This window comes from Lissotriton helveticus, chromosome 7 (genome assembly GCF_964261635.1).
Source record: "Lissotriton helveticus chromosome 7, aLisHel1.1, whole genome shotgun sequence".
Classification (NCBI taxonomy): Eukaryota; Metazoa; Chordata; class Amphibia; order Caudata; family Salamandridae; genus Lissotriton; species Lissotriton helveticus.
In genome coordinates, this window is record NC_136068.1 from 751949652 (window position 1) to 751963637 (window position 13986).

The following is a 13986-nucleotide window of genomic DNA, read 5'->3' on the forward strand; positions in this document are numbered from 1 at the left end:
TTCTGTTGGGGTTAGGGTGGTTCCTGGGGGATGGTTGGGAAGGGGGGACGGGGGAGGAACAGTGTTGCGGGCAGGGCAGGGTGGGGTACGAGGGTGGGGACCAGTATGCCAAGGGACTCCTACAGGTTTCAGATGTTGATTATAGCCTGTCATGCGCAACAGCGTCCCACACTGCTAGGCTCAGATCTCTTCGGACTCTCCCGTGATGACTGATACACTCAAGGTATTGTCTCTCAATGTGAAAGGCCTCAACAACCCAATTAAACGGAGGGCTGTTATATCATACCTAGAACACTCGGAGGCTGACGTCTGCTTACTGCAGGAAACCCATCTCCTGACTAAAGACTGGCACAGAATGCGCTCCCGGGCTTTTCCTCAGCAGTACTTCTCCTCTCTCCCGTCTAAGAAGGCAGGGGTGGCCATTCTTGTGTCCCGACGCTTCTGGGCCGGGTGGGAGCCAGAGTAGGGGAGATCAAGGGACGCCTCCTGGCCTACACCTTCCTTATAGGGAATAGCGCGCTGACAATAGGCGCCATCTACGCTCCCAACACAGGTCAGGAACCATTCCTGAAAACTGCACTCTCCGAAACACTACAGTCACCTCACTCTCAGCTGCTCATTGGGGGGGACCTCAATTTAGTCATGGGCACGAATAAAGACAGGTCTGGGCACCGCTATGGAGAGACTGGCGCGCTCTCGGAGGCGGGCGGGTCCTGGATGCTGGAGAGGGGTCTTCTAGATCTCTGGAGAACGGCACACCCCAACACAGTGCGCTTCACCTTGTATTCCCATGTACACCACACGTACGCGCATCTAGATCACTTCTTAGGCTCTTCAGAACTGGTCCCTCATGTCACCGAAGTTTCATTGTCCGAGCGGCCCTCTCAGACCACGACGCAGTGGAGCTCACACTCAGTATACCCAAGACACCACGCACTCCTGGCTCGTGGAGGCTCAACGAACCCCTATTGCAGAGACCGGCCGTTATCAAACAAATTCATAAATGCATTTCTGACTACCTCGCCACCAATGATACCCCTGCAGTCTCGGTGTCGACCCTTTGGGGTGCCATGAAGGCAGTTGTCAGGGGGGAACTGATCGCCATCGCAGCTGCTGACGCCAAGATCCGCAAAGACAAGAGGGCTGATCTCACAGCACAAGTAGCTGAAGTTGAAAGAGTTCATAGCCGCACCTGTGCCCCAAGAATTTGGCGCTAGCTGAAGGCTGCCAGGGCTCAACTGGCTGGCCTCGATACAGATAGAGCGGAATTTGCCGCTCTTCGCCTCCGCCATACATACTACGTAGGAGGTAACCGCATCGGGTGCCTTCTAGCCAGCGCCTTAAAAGCCAAGACTCAACGCTCAAAAATCACTACTCTCCTGGACGACTCCGGTGACACTCTTACCGAAGATGCACAGGTGGCTAACGCCTTCCGCTCCTTTTACGCTTCCCTGTATAGCGAGGATAAAGTATCGCCAACCGGCATCGATGCGTACTTACATTCGGCGGAAATCACACCGCTGTGCCCAGCGACAACGGAGGCCTTAGACGCTCCCATTCGCCCTGACGAAGTCCTGGCCGCCATCTCACGCCTCCGCCCGCTCAAATCGCCAGGCCCTGGCGGCTTTTCATCAGGCTTTTACAAACTCTTCGGCCAGGTACTAACCCCGGTACTCACGAGGTTGTTAAATTCTTTTGAGGGTCCTAGCTCCATCCCGCCGGACATGCTAGCGGCTGACATAGTGGTGTTGCCCAAACCGGGCAAACCCCCGACACATTGCTCTGCGTTCCGTCCAATCTCCTTACTTAACTTAGACTTAAAGCTATTCACGGGGGTTTTGGCGGCCCGTCTGGGCCCTTGCTTACCGGGTATCCTCAAGTCGGACCAATCGGGCTTTGTCCCAAACCGCCAATGCAGCGATAATACTAAACGACTAATGCACCTCGTTGATAAAACTCACTTTCAGACTTCGGACTCGGTGCTTCTGGCTGTCGATGCGGAGAAGGCATTCGACCACGTCGATTGGACCTACTTGCAGAAGGTCCTGCAGCGGTACCAGTTGGGTGACCGATTTCGAGCCTGGATCGCGAGCTGCTACCACCACCCTATGGCCCGGGTCCGGCTGGGTGCCTTAAATCGGACCCTTTCGAGATACAACGAGGCACGCGTCAGGGGTGCCCTCTTTCGCCCCTTTTATTCGCCCTCTACGTGGAACCCCTGGCGCAGAAAATCCGAGATAACCCTCGCATTAGCGGTGTCTCCTTCGGCCATGATATAATCGCTGCTTTGGACCGACCGTCCAGCTCTATACCTGCCTTCCTGGAGGAACTGGAGAGCTTTGGAGCGGTGTCTGGCTTCAAAATCAACCGGGGGAAATCCTTGATCTTACCCCTGGGCAGAAACGCCCTTCCTAACACCCCACCAGCTGACTTTGGCTGCGACCTACAAACCTCCACACAGCTCCCATACCTGGGGATCACTCTTACTTCTTCCACGGACTCAACGGTGACCCTTAACTACAAAACACTTACTTCCCAAATCCGAGCCGACCTCACGCGATGGTCAAAACAACCCCTCTCTTTGCAGGGCCGGATAGCGGCAGTAAAAATGTCGGCCTTACCCAAGATCTTGTATATCTTCCAGACCCTCCCAGTACTACTGCCGCCGGGTGCGCTTGCTGATCTACAAAATGCCCTCCACCAGTTCATCTGGGAAAAGAAACGCGCAAGACTGCATAAACAGGTGGCGCACAGAGGTGTTGATGAGGGAGGCCTCGGGATCCCTAACCTCCTGCAATATTTTCAGGCCTCACAGTTTCGCTATTTGGTGGAGTGGTACAGGCCTGCGTCCGAAAAGAGATGGCTCTTTCAGGACAGGGCGATGGCTCAGACATCGCTGTGGAAGATCCCATTTCTTGCCCGCCAGCATAGGCCGCGATGCCTCCTCAGCTCCCCTATCACACGCACCATCATGAAAACCTGGGACATGGTGGCGGTCAGAAGGGGCCTGACGACTTTCCCCTCCCCGCTCACTCCGCTCTTTGATAACCCGGAATTTCCGCTGGGCACCGATCCTTGTGCCTTTCTACAATGGCGTGGCACAGACTGCCGCCCGGCCAGCCATCTCTTTGACCTGGAAGGTTTTCTCCCCCTCGCCGACATCACGCACGGCTACGGAGTGACCAAACCTCATATGTTCCAATACTTCCAACTCCGCCACTGGCTTCTGCACCCGGATCGCGCTCCCCTAGTTGCTCGGCAAATGACGCCATTTGAGAAATAGCTGGTGACGAAGGATTCGGACAGGCACCTTACATCGGACCTTTACAAAATGTTATCCCCCGTGACCGGCCCGGTTAAAACAGCGGGACAGAGACGCTGGGAATCGGAACTCGGAAGGAAACTATCACCCAAGAAATGGGGGTTCGTATACTACAGAGCTGCACACACCACTCGTAATACTAGTGCCAGGGAATTGGCGGTGAAACTGGCCATCTACTGGCATCTTACCCCGGCAAGACTCAATCAGGGCAATCCTCTTCGAAGCGCGCTGTGTTGGAGGGGCTGCGGTGAAATGGGCACTCTGACCCATCTCCTGTGGGACTGCGGCGCTATTCAGGAGTACTAGAAAGCGGTTTTAGACGATATTGATTTCACATTTGAAACTGAAATCCCGCGCTTTCCTGCATACACTGTCCTAGGGCTGCCCAACGCACTCACATTTCCCTTGAGGTCACTATGTGGCAAACAGATGGGCATTGCCATGCAGGCAGCGTCACAACACGTCCTGTCACTATGGGGTTCCACCACCCTACCCACCCACACTGGCTGGCTGCATAAATTATGGTTCACGCTAGGCATGGAACGCATCCAGGCAACGCTCACACATTCGGCTGACTCATTCCAGAAGGTCTGGCAACCGCTCCTGTCCCTCCTGTCCAGGGAATTTCACGAAATCACATGCCCGAAATATCTCCGCATTCTGCGGCTCACGGAACCACCACAAGATCCGCCGCAAACTTAAACGCCTTGCTACACACCAACCTGGGCGTGCTGTTAGGGAGGCTCCGGACAATTGGCATACTGGTCGGGGTGGGGGGAGGGGGGTGTTGTTGGGTGAAGGGTGGGGGGTTGGGTTCTTCTTTTTGTTCTGTTCGGTTGTCATTCTTACATGGCACCTTCACCAAAGTGTCGGCAACGCATTTCTGGGTAGGCGGGGTTTATATGCTTCTGTGAGGATTCATAGAGAAGACGTGCCTGTCTGTCTCGCTCGCTACATAAGCCTACTGCATACTTACTGCCTTGCATTGCCTGTGTTTCTTGCTCTTAAACTCAATAAAACAAATTTGAAATTAAATCTGACTGTGAATGATCCACAAGGTTAAAATGATTGGCTACAGGCTGGTCAATTTTCTTATTGATTATTGCTGATTTGTGGTTCCTGAATCGTGTGCGGAGGTCATTCACTGTTTGGCTTACATATTGTTTTTTACAGCTTTGCCGTTGGCACTGAATTACATAAATAATGCATGTTGAGCGACATGTAAGATGCTGCCTTATTGCATAGGTCCTTCTGGTAACATAACTAGTAACTGATGATGTTTGTAAAAGGTATTCACACGTGATGCACCTTTTAGAGTCACAGCAATGAACCCCTGCATTTCTTACAGCGGATTGGTGTCACTACAACGCATGCTTTTACATCGCATGCCTTTACAACGCGGTTTTTACATCGCATACCATTACAACGCATAATGCTTTTAGGCGCTGGATAGTGAATTATTTAATTTACTATTCCAACTCCAGTCCCCGTGGATAGCAGGGAAGGTGTTGGATAGTATATTAAATACATTCCCTATCCTAGAGCGCCCCCCAGCGCATTGCGTTGTAATGGTTTGCGTTGTAATGGTTGCGATGTAATGGTAGTGCGTTGTAAAAAATTCGTTGTAAGTGATGTTCCCCCTTACAGCTTGCTTGAGTATTGAAAATTACTGAAAATTCAGCTGTGTCATCTTTGCAGCCACTGAGCTTACCATCTTGAAACTGCCTGAGGAAGGCGGAAGCTGAAACGTTGTAGTGGAAATATATTTTTGTTCTTTGGTGAATCTATCTGTTTGAGTCACTTCTTTCTTGGATATTTTATTTCTTTGTGACTCATTGTATCCTTTGGGATCCAGATTTTTGCACTGGCTGGCTGTTGTTTTCTTGTGATCCTTCATCTTAAAGTATATATATATATGTATATATATATATATATATATATATTAAAACCAATCACAGTCCAACAGAACGGGTCCGAAACATGCTGGGTGGCCAAAAGAAAACTATTGCATAGGGGGCTCCATACTGCTGCAATACCAAACACCCATGGGCAGACGCGTTTCAGCCTTGCGGTTTTTTTCAGTGCCCGCTTCACTTTAATGTTGTTACAACTGGAGGTTCCTTAAATGCAGATTTCATGGCTCCTCACTGATTGGAGCATCGCACTGGCCCAACCTCCTCGGTTCCTGCCTCACTCTTTCCTGTAGCGGTCCATACCCTGTCCCCATCTGTGAAAATGCAGATACAGTGATCGGCATCTTCAAACACCCAGTGGTGTTCCAAACTGTTGTCTGGCTGTTGAGAGCACTTGTCCTCCAGCGGTCCGTTCAGGAGGCAAAAGATGTCGGTTTCGCCTCCGGACTTCCAAGCAGCTACCCAGTGTTGACAGCTGCCTGCTCTCTCACCCAATAGGTGCAAGTTCAGGTGAGTCCATCCAACCATCAGGGTGGGTGACGCGCTGTGTCTTTGAAACACCACACCACTCTTCGCAAACCTTGCGTGTCACTCCAAACCGAGAGGCGTGTCGGTATACTGGCGTTTGCATGCCGTCAAACATTAAAACCAATCCGACTCCAACGGAACGGGTCCGACACATACTCGGTGGCCAAAAGAAAACTTTATTGCATAGGGGGCTCCATACTCCTGTAATAGCGAAACGCATGGGCAGACGCGTTTCAGCCTTGCTCCTTTCTTCAGTGCCCGCTTCACTTTAATGTTGTTACACCTGGAGGTTCCTTAAATGCAGATTTCATGGCTCCTCACTGATTGGAGCATCGCACTGCCTCACTCTTTCATGTAGCGGGCCATAACGGAGTTTCCGTTTCCCCATCTGCGAAAATGCAGATACAGTGATCAGCATCTATATGTATATAAGTTCAACACCTTCCACACAGTTGCTTATGTAGAAGTAGGAATGGTAAATCTGACCCCTCCAAAGCTCAATACTTTCCCTACTGTTACTTATATGGGAGTGTAAACAGTATATCGGACCCCTCCAAACTTTAACACTTTCCGCACTGTGGCTTACTTTGGAGCTGGAACAGAAAATGTAAGCCCTCCAGGTTCCAACACTTTCACTACTTTTCGTCAGGCTGGCGTGGGAGTAGTGATTTAAAAAAAATTGTTTTAATGTGTAGTTTTGTGATTTAATTTTAAAAGTAACTTTACAGTTTTTGTTATTTTTTTACAGTAATATTTGTATTAACCTTTCTATTTCAATATTGTGTTTGTGCATGTTTTTGAGGAATTTTATTTATTAAAATATTGTTTTTTTACATTTATTTGACAGTTCATATTTTTATTTTGTGCTTTTAAGGTATAAGTTCATTATAGATTATTGACATTATAAGTGTATTTTTTAATGTCATTTCTCTTAAGTTAATATACTTTTTAATGTAAATATAATGCTTAATATTTAAATTGTGATCTACTTACAAATACTAGGATTACATTCTAGTTTAAATGCCAAGTATGTAAAATTTATATTTTAGTCCTCAAACTTTTTGTGTAATGTTTTTGTATCCAATATTTATGTGAGCGATATTCTTTCATGCAATCTTGATCACACCTCTCTAGTCTAGCCCCACAGTATTCACTGGTACTTCTACTGCCCCCTGCCTGTTTCTAGAGTGACTGGCATTCTTCTTGAGAGGTAATGTCCACACCGCCCCCCTCCCAAGTGTTGGGAAATCCTCTAATCACTCCCAACCATGGGCACTAAATTCCACTTTATCCCTACTTCCCTTACTTTTTCATCATCAAACAAAAGCCTCTCAGTCAACGATACTGTACACAATGACGCCAGCTGTTTCTTGCTCTGTAATTTCAAGAAACCATCCATATGTTAACAAACTAGTCCCCTCACCTAATTAGGGTATTTTAACCTCCTTGCACATAGTACACAAGTGCTGGCTTAACCATCCAGGGAGTGGTCCTGCTTCCCTGCATAGAGCAGCAGGGCAATTACTTGCTCTGGTGACACCCACTCTACCATTTCAACCAATTCTTGGGCTCTGCTTCTATTAGCTTCGTCCTTGTTCTTTCTTACTCACTTTGGCATAAAGTTTCTTACCAAGCATCATTTGAAGAAAAACTCTCAGTCTGGTTCGAAATCAGACTTCTGTGGAAAATGCAGCAGTTCTTTCCATAAAACAGCTTCCACTCCACAGTCTATGCCTTTAATATTCTTTTTATTGATGGAGGCAATGTCTTTTTAATAGCACCTCTCACAGATCACACTGCTAACACTAAAGTTTATATTTCTATAACCCGCTGAAAAAGGCTGTAGTGTAGCTATGCTCGGCCTCCCATTCCATGACCCTGCCATACTATTGGAGTGTATAGGGGTATCTTCAGCATAATAATTGTAACTGTATTTATACTCTGCTTACTACACCTGAGGCCTTGAAGGGCTTATCAGCGAGTAGCACCCTACTCCGGCACCCACAGGTAGATTAGTGGTGTATTAGTAGAGGAAATTCTACTCGCAGGCAGGTCACTCCCCACGCTGCTGCACGGCTCTGCCGGCATTGTTTTTGCCTAATCTTGTATTTTTCCCCTGTGCCTAACCTGCTTTCCTGCCCAGACTTGTTTTTATTCCTCTGTGCCTGTACTTGTTTTCTTGCCCAGACTTGTTTTTATTCCTCTGTGTCTGTACTTGCTTTCTTGCCCAGACTTGTTTTCATTCCTCTGTGCCTGTATTTGTTTTCTTGCCTAAACTTGTTTTTCCTTCCTGTATCCAGTTCTCCCATGGCCCCCGTCCGTTTTTTCACGCCGATGCGTACCTGCGGACCACCCTCTTGCAATCCCATTCGCCGCACGCTCTCACCCCCCAGCTGCTCCTCCCTTCGACATCCCCTCATATGGAGGCCGCTGGCGCGCCAAAGGCACGCCTAAGACACGCCTAAGACAAACCCGTCTGCACCCATCCGCGCCTGGACCGCGCCCAGCGCCAGGACCGATGGACCCGCGAACGCCACGATGCCCGACACCGCTACGATGCCAGAACCCTCCACGCACTCAACTTCGGATGATCACACACCTGCTTCCTGGCTACCCCAAAGCATACCCACGGAGCTTTCACCTGCCGGAACTGCAGCTTCACAAGAATCCACCCACCATGTTGCCGACCAGGAAAGAACCCAACCACCTCAGATGCATCTTTCTCAACACCTGCTCCACCCACAAACACGCCGTTGAACTCTGGGACCAACTCGACTCAACCGCCCCAGACGTCGCCTTCCTGACAGAGACCTGGCTGAACCCACCTCGGCACCCGACATAGCCATAGCCGTCCCGGAAGGCTACAAGATCACCCGCAGGCACCGCACCAACGGAGCAAGAGGAGGAATCACCATCGTCCACAGGAACACTCTCAGAGCCCCGACCAACACTGACGACACCCTCAGCACTGCCAAACACCTGCCCTTCCAGATCCACACCGACCCCAACACCACCCTCAGAGGAACCCTGATCTACAGACCCCTGGACCCCGACCACAGTTCAGCGACTCCCTTGCCGACTTCGTCAGCACACATGCCCTTGCCTCCATGGACTACATCCTCCTTGGGGACCTGAAGTTCCACCTCAAGAACAAGAACAACACCAATTCTTCCACCCTGATCGACAACCTAGCCAACCTCAGACTCATACAACTCATCACAATACCCACCCACTCCGCCAGTCACACGCTTGACCCCATCTTCTCCTCAAGCCCCCACGTCTCCTTCAACCACACCACCGAACTCCACTGGACCGACCATCACTGCATCCACTTCACCTTCAAGAAACCCACCATGCACCACCGCACCCAACAGATGCCTCTCCGCTGCTGGAGCAAAGTCCCCGAAGACCAGCTAAGCACCACCCTTGCCCAGAGCCCACCCACCGACCCCGACACCTCCGCCCGAAACCTCAGACAGTGGATCAACGACTGCGCCAACACCCTCGCCCCGATCAAGAAACCTTCCAACAGTCACACTAACAAGAAAGCCACCTAGTTCACTGAAGACCTCCGGGCCTCCAAGCAAACATGCCGAAAGCTGGAGAAGATCTGGCTCCGTGAACGAACACCGGACAGCCACGCAGCCCACAAGAATTCCAAATGCAGACACCATCACCTCATCAGATCTGCCAAAAGGGCCTCCTTCAAAGACCGCCTAGACAACAACGCGCACAACAGCAAAGAGCTCTTCAACATCGTGAAGGAACTCTCCAACCCCAACCACACCTCCAACACCGACGACGTCCCACCCTCGCAAGACCTGGGCGACTCGCTGGCCATCTTCTTCCACCGCAAGATCGCAGACATCCATGACAGCTTCAACACCATGACCGCCCGACAACCACTGAGATCTCCGCCCCCACGACCACCAACCGCACCAACCGCCTGATCTCTTGGACCAACATCAACGACGACGACACCATCAAGATCATGAACACTATCCACTCCGGATCTCTGTCAGACCCATGCCCACACCACATCTTCAACAAAGCCAGCACAGCCATCGCAACCCATCTCCGGAAAGTCATCAACACCTCCTTGAGACAGCAACCTTCCCGGAGAGCTGGAAGCTCGCCGAGATCAACGCCTAACTCAAGAAATCCAAGGCGGACCCCAAGGACCTCAAGAACTTCCGGCCCATCTCCCTGCTCCCGTTCCCGACAAAGGTCATCGAGAAGACCGTCAATGAACAACTGACCGGCTACCTCGAGGAGAACAACATCCTGGACCATTCCCAGTCCTGGTTCCGCAGCAACCACAGCACCGAGACTCCCCTCATCGCCGCAACCGATGACATCAAGTCTCTGCTGGACAATGGAGAAACTGCGGCCCTCATCCTCTTGGACCTGTCAGCCGCCTTCAACACGGTCTGCCACCACACACTCCTAACACAGCTCCACAACGCCGGGATCCAAGACAAGGCCCTGGACTGGACCACCTCCTTCCTCCCTGGCAGAACACAGAGCACCCGCCTTCCCCCCGTCCGCTCCAAAACCACCGAGATCATACCCCAGGGCTCATCCCTCAGCCCAACTCTGTTTAACATATACATGGCACCGCTCACCCACGTCGTCCGTCGGCACGACCTCAACATCATCTCCTACGCCGTTGACACCCAGCTGATCCTCTGCCTCTACAAGGATCCCCACACCGCCAAAACCAACCTTCACGAAGGAATGAAGGCCGTCACTGAATGGATGAGGAACAGCCGACTGAAGCTGAACTCGGACAAAACGGAGGTCCTCATCCTCGGATCCACCCCTTTCGCCTGGGACGACTCCTGGTGGCCGAATGCACTGGAAACCGCCCCAACACGCCACCAACCACGCACGCAATCTAGGGGTCATCCAAGACTCCACCCTCTCCATGACTAAAGAGGTCAATGCTGCTTCCTCCTCCTGCTTCAACACCCTCTGCATGCTCCGCAGGATCTACAAGTGGATCCCCACTGAAACAAGAAGAGAGGTCACCCAGGCCTCGTCAGCAGCAGGTTGGACTACGGAAGCGCCCTCTACGCAGGAGCCTCAGCCAAACTCCTGAGACGACTCCAACGCATACAGAACGCCTCTGCACGTCTGATTCTCGACATCCCTTACCGCAGCCACATCACACCACACCTGAGAGACCTCTGGTCAACAAGAGGATAACCTTCAAGCTCCTCACCCATGCACACGAGGCACTCCACAACACCGGACCAACGTACCTCAACAGACGACTCAGCTTCTACACCCCCACCCGCCATCTCCACTCCGTCGACCTCGCCACTGTCCCCTGTTTCCGAAGAGCGACCTCCGGTGGCAGATCATTCTCCCACCTTGCCACCAAGACCTGGAACACCCTCCCCATCCACCTACTGCAGACTGAAGACCTGCTGACCTTCAGAAAGCTCCTCAAGACCTGGCTTTTCGAGCAGTAACAGCATTCCCCACCCCATCGCCTTGAGACCCTCACGGGTGAGTAGTGCGCTTTACAAATGATATTATTGATTGATTGATTGATTGATTGAAATTGTAAATTGTTATTAGGAGTGGTGGGAGTGGTAGACATGTGAGTCTGCTAGTTGGATGAATAGGATAAAAGATGGATAGAGAAAGAGTTTAGAAAGGATTATTTGGGAGGACATAGTAGTAAAAGAGGTTTAGGATGAGTCAGAGAGCCTGTTAGCTGTATGAACAGTATAAAATATGGTGGCAGTCTAGCTATCATTCATAAAGAAGGAATACAGCTTACCAGATTAAAACCCACAGAATACCTGACTCTTGAGTACCTAGGTGTTGAACTTACAGTCAAAGGCACCACGCCCATCAAATTTCACGCCATCTACCATCCTCCTGGTGATGTACCCTCTTCGCTGAAGAACTAACCGACCTAATAACTTGTTTCTCCCTAACAGACACGGAAGACGTGTTCCTGGGTGACTTCAATATCCAGAACAACCCAGAAGACACTAGAACCCAAAACCTCTCCAACCTGCTTGAAATTACCAACCTCAAACAACTCTGCAATGAACCAAAACACATAAAAGGAGCAACTCTGGATACGATCATCACCAAAAATTAGCTGGTCTCTCTGAGAACGATTTCTACCATTGACTGGTCTGACCACCACCTCATACTGTTAAATATTAACTCACATATCAGAAACTAACCAAATACGATCTGACAAACCTTAGCACTGGACCAGGAACATTAACGGAGTCCCGATTACTGAACTGGAATCCAGGATTCATGCCCATCTACAACCCCAACCTTCCAATATGATGGCCGCTGATCTCACAGCCCACTTTAATTCCACAATGACAGAGGTGTTAGATCAAGTAACACCACTCAAACTCAAACATTTGAGATCTACCAAATCAAAACCTTGGTTCAACGTGGATCTTAATAACGAAAGAAGACAACTCAGACAATCAGAAAGGATTTGGAGACTGAACCCTTCAACTCTTCACCTAGCACAACTTCAACCCGGTTAGCATATGAAAAACACATTTTTAGAGAAAAGGCCACTTTCTTCCGCAACCAACTAGATCAGGCAAAAAATAGACCTAAAGAACTCTTCAACATTGTCAAAAGTCAAACAAACTGCATACCCCACAAGAAATAAAAGCCACCAAAGATCGATGCAAAGAAATTGCCTGCTTCTTCACAGATAAAGTCACAAAAATTGAGTAATCCTTCTTCCAAACCTCAAATCCTCCCTCCCTCGCAAACTGACCCCTTTAACCATCCCTGACCAAACAGTTTCAGATCATACCACAGACAACCAGGCCCGCTTCCAACTGAAAAATTATGCTAATTGATCGAACTTCGAACCCATGTCGGAAATCAAAGTCTTTAATATAATTGTAAGCTTATCAATCAATCAATCATGCCATTTGTATAGCGCACTACTCACCCGGGAGGGTCTCAAGGCGCTTGGGGGGAGGGGTATGCTACTGCTCGAACAGCCAGGTCTTGAGTTGTTTCCTGAAGGCGAGATGGTCCTGGGTCAGCCGAAGGTGGATGGGGAGGGAGTTCCAAGTCTTGGCAGCCAGGTAAGAGAAGGATCTTCCTCCGGCGGTGGCTCTTCGGATGCGTGGTACGGCTGCGAGGGCGAGGCTGGTGGACCGTAGCTGGCGGGTGGGCGTGTAGAAGGTCAGGCGGTCGTTGAGGTACTTTAGGCCCAGGTCGTGGAGAGACTTGTGTGCGTGGGTGAGGAGCCGGAACGTGATCCTCTTGTCGACGGGGAGCCAGTGCAGGTTCCTCAGGTGGCTGGAGATGTGGCTGCGTCGGGGGACATCCAGGATGCGTCGGGCGGAGGCATTCTGGATGCGCTGGAGTCTTTTCTGTAGCTTGGCTGTGGTTCCGACGTAGAGGGCGTTTCCGTAGTCCAGTCGGCTGGTGACGAGTGCCTGGGTGACAGTCTTCCTGGTCTCGGTCGGGATCCAGCGGAAGATCTTGCGAAGCATACGCAGGGTGTTGAAGCACGATGAGGAGACGGCGTTGACTTGTCTGGTCATCGAGAGGGAGGGGTCCAGGATGAAGCCCAGGTTGCGTGCGTGGTCGGTTGGCTTGGGTGCGGTGCCCAGGGCTGGGGGCCACCAGGAGTCGTCCCAGGCGGAGGGCGAAGATCCCAGGATGAGGACTTCCGTCTTGTCCGAGTTCAGTTTCAGGTGGCTGTCCTTCATCCACTCGGCGACGTCTTTCATCCCTTCGTGTAGGCAGGTTCGGGCGGTGTCGGGGTCTCTGGTGAGGGAGAGGATCAGCTGGGTGTCGTCGGCGTAAGAGATGATGTTGAGGGTGTGCTGGCGTGCGATGGCTGCGAGAGGTTTCATGTAGATGTTGAAGAGGGTGGGGCTGAGTGAAGATCCTTGCGGGACGCCGCAGATGACTTCGGTGGCCTCGGAGCGAAACAGGGGGAGGCGGACTCTTTGTGTTCTTCCGGCGAGGAACGAGATGATCCAGTCCAGTGCCTTCTCTTGGATACCGATGTTGCTGAGGTGCTGGACTAGGGTGCGGTGGCAGACCGTGTCGAACGCAGCGGAGAGGTCCAGGAGGATGAGGGCCACTGTTTCCCCCTTGTCGAGCAGGGTCCGGATGTCGTCGGTGGCTGCGATGAGGGCGGCCTCGGTGCTGTGGTTGGCTCTGAAGCCAGACTGCGAGGGCTCGAGGGATCCGTTCGTT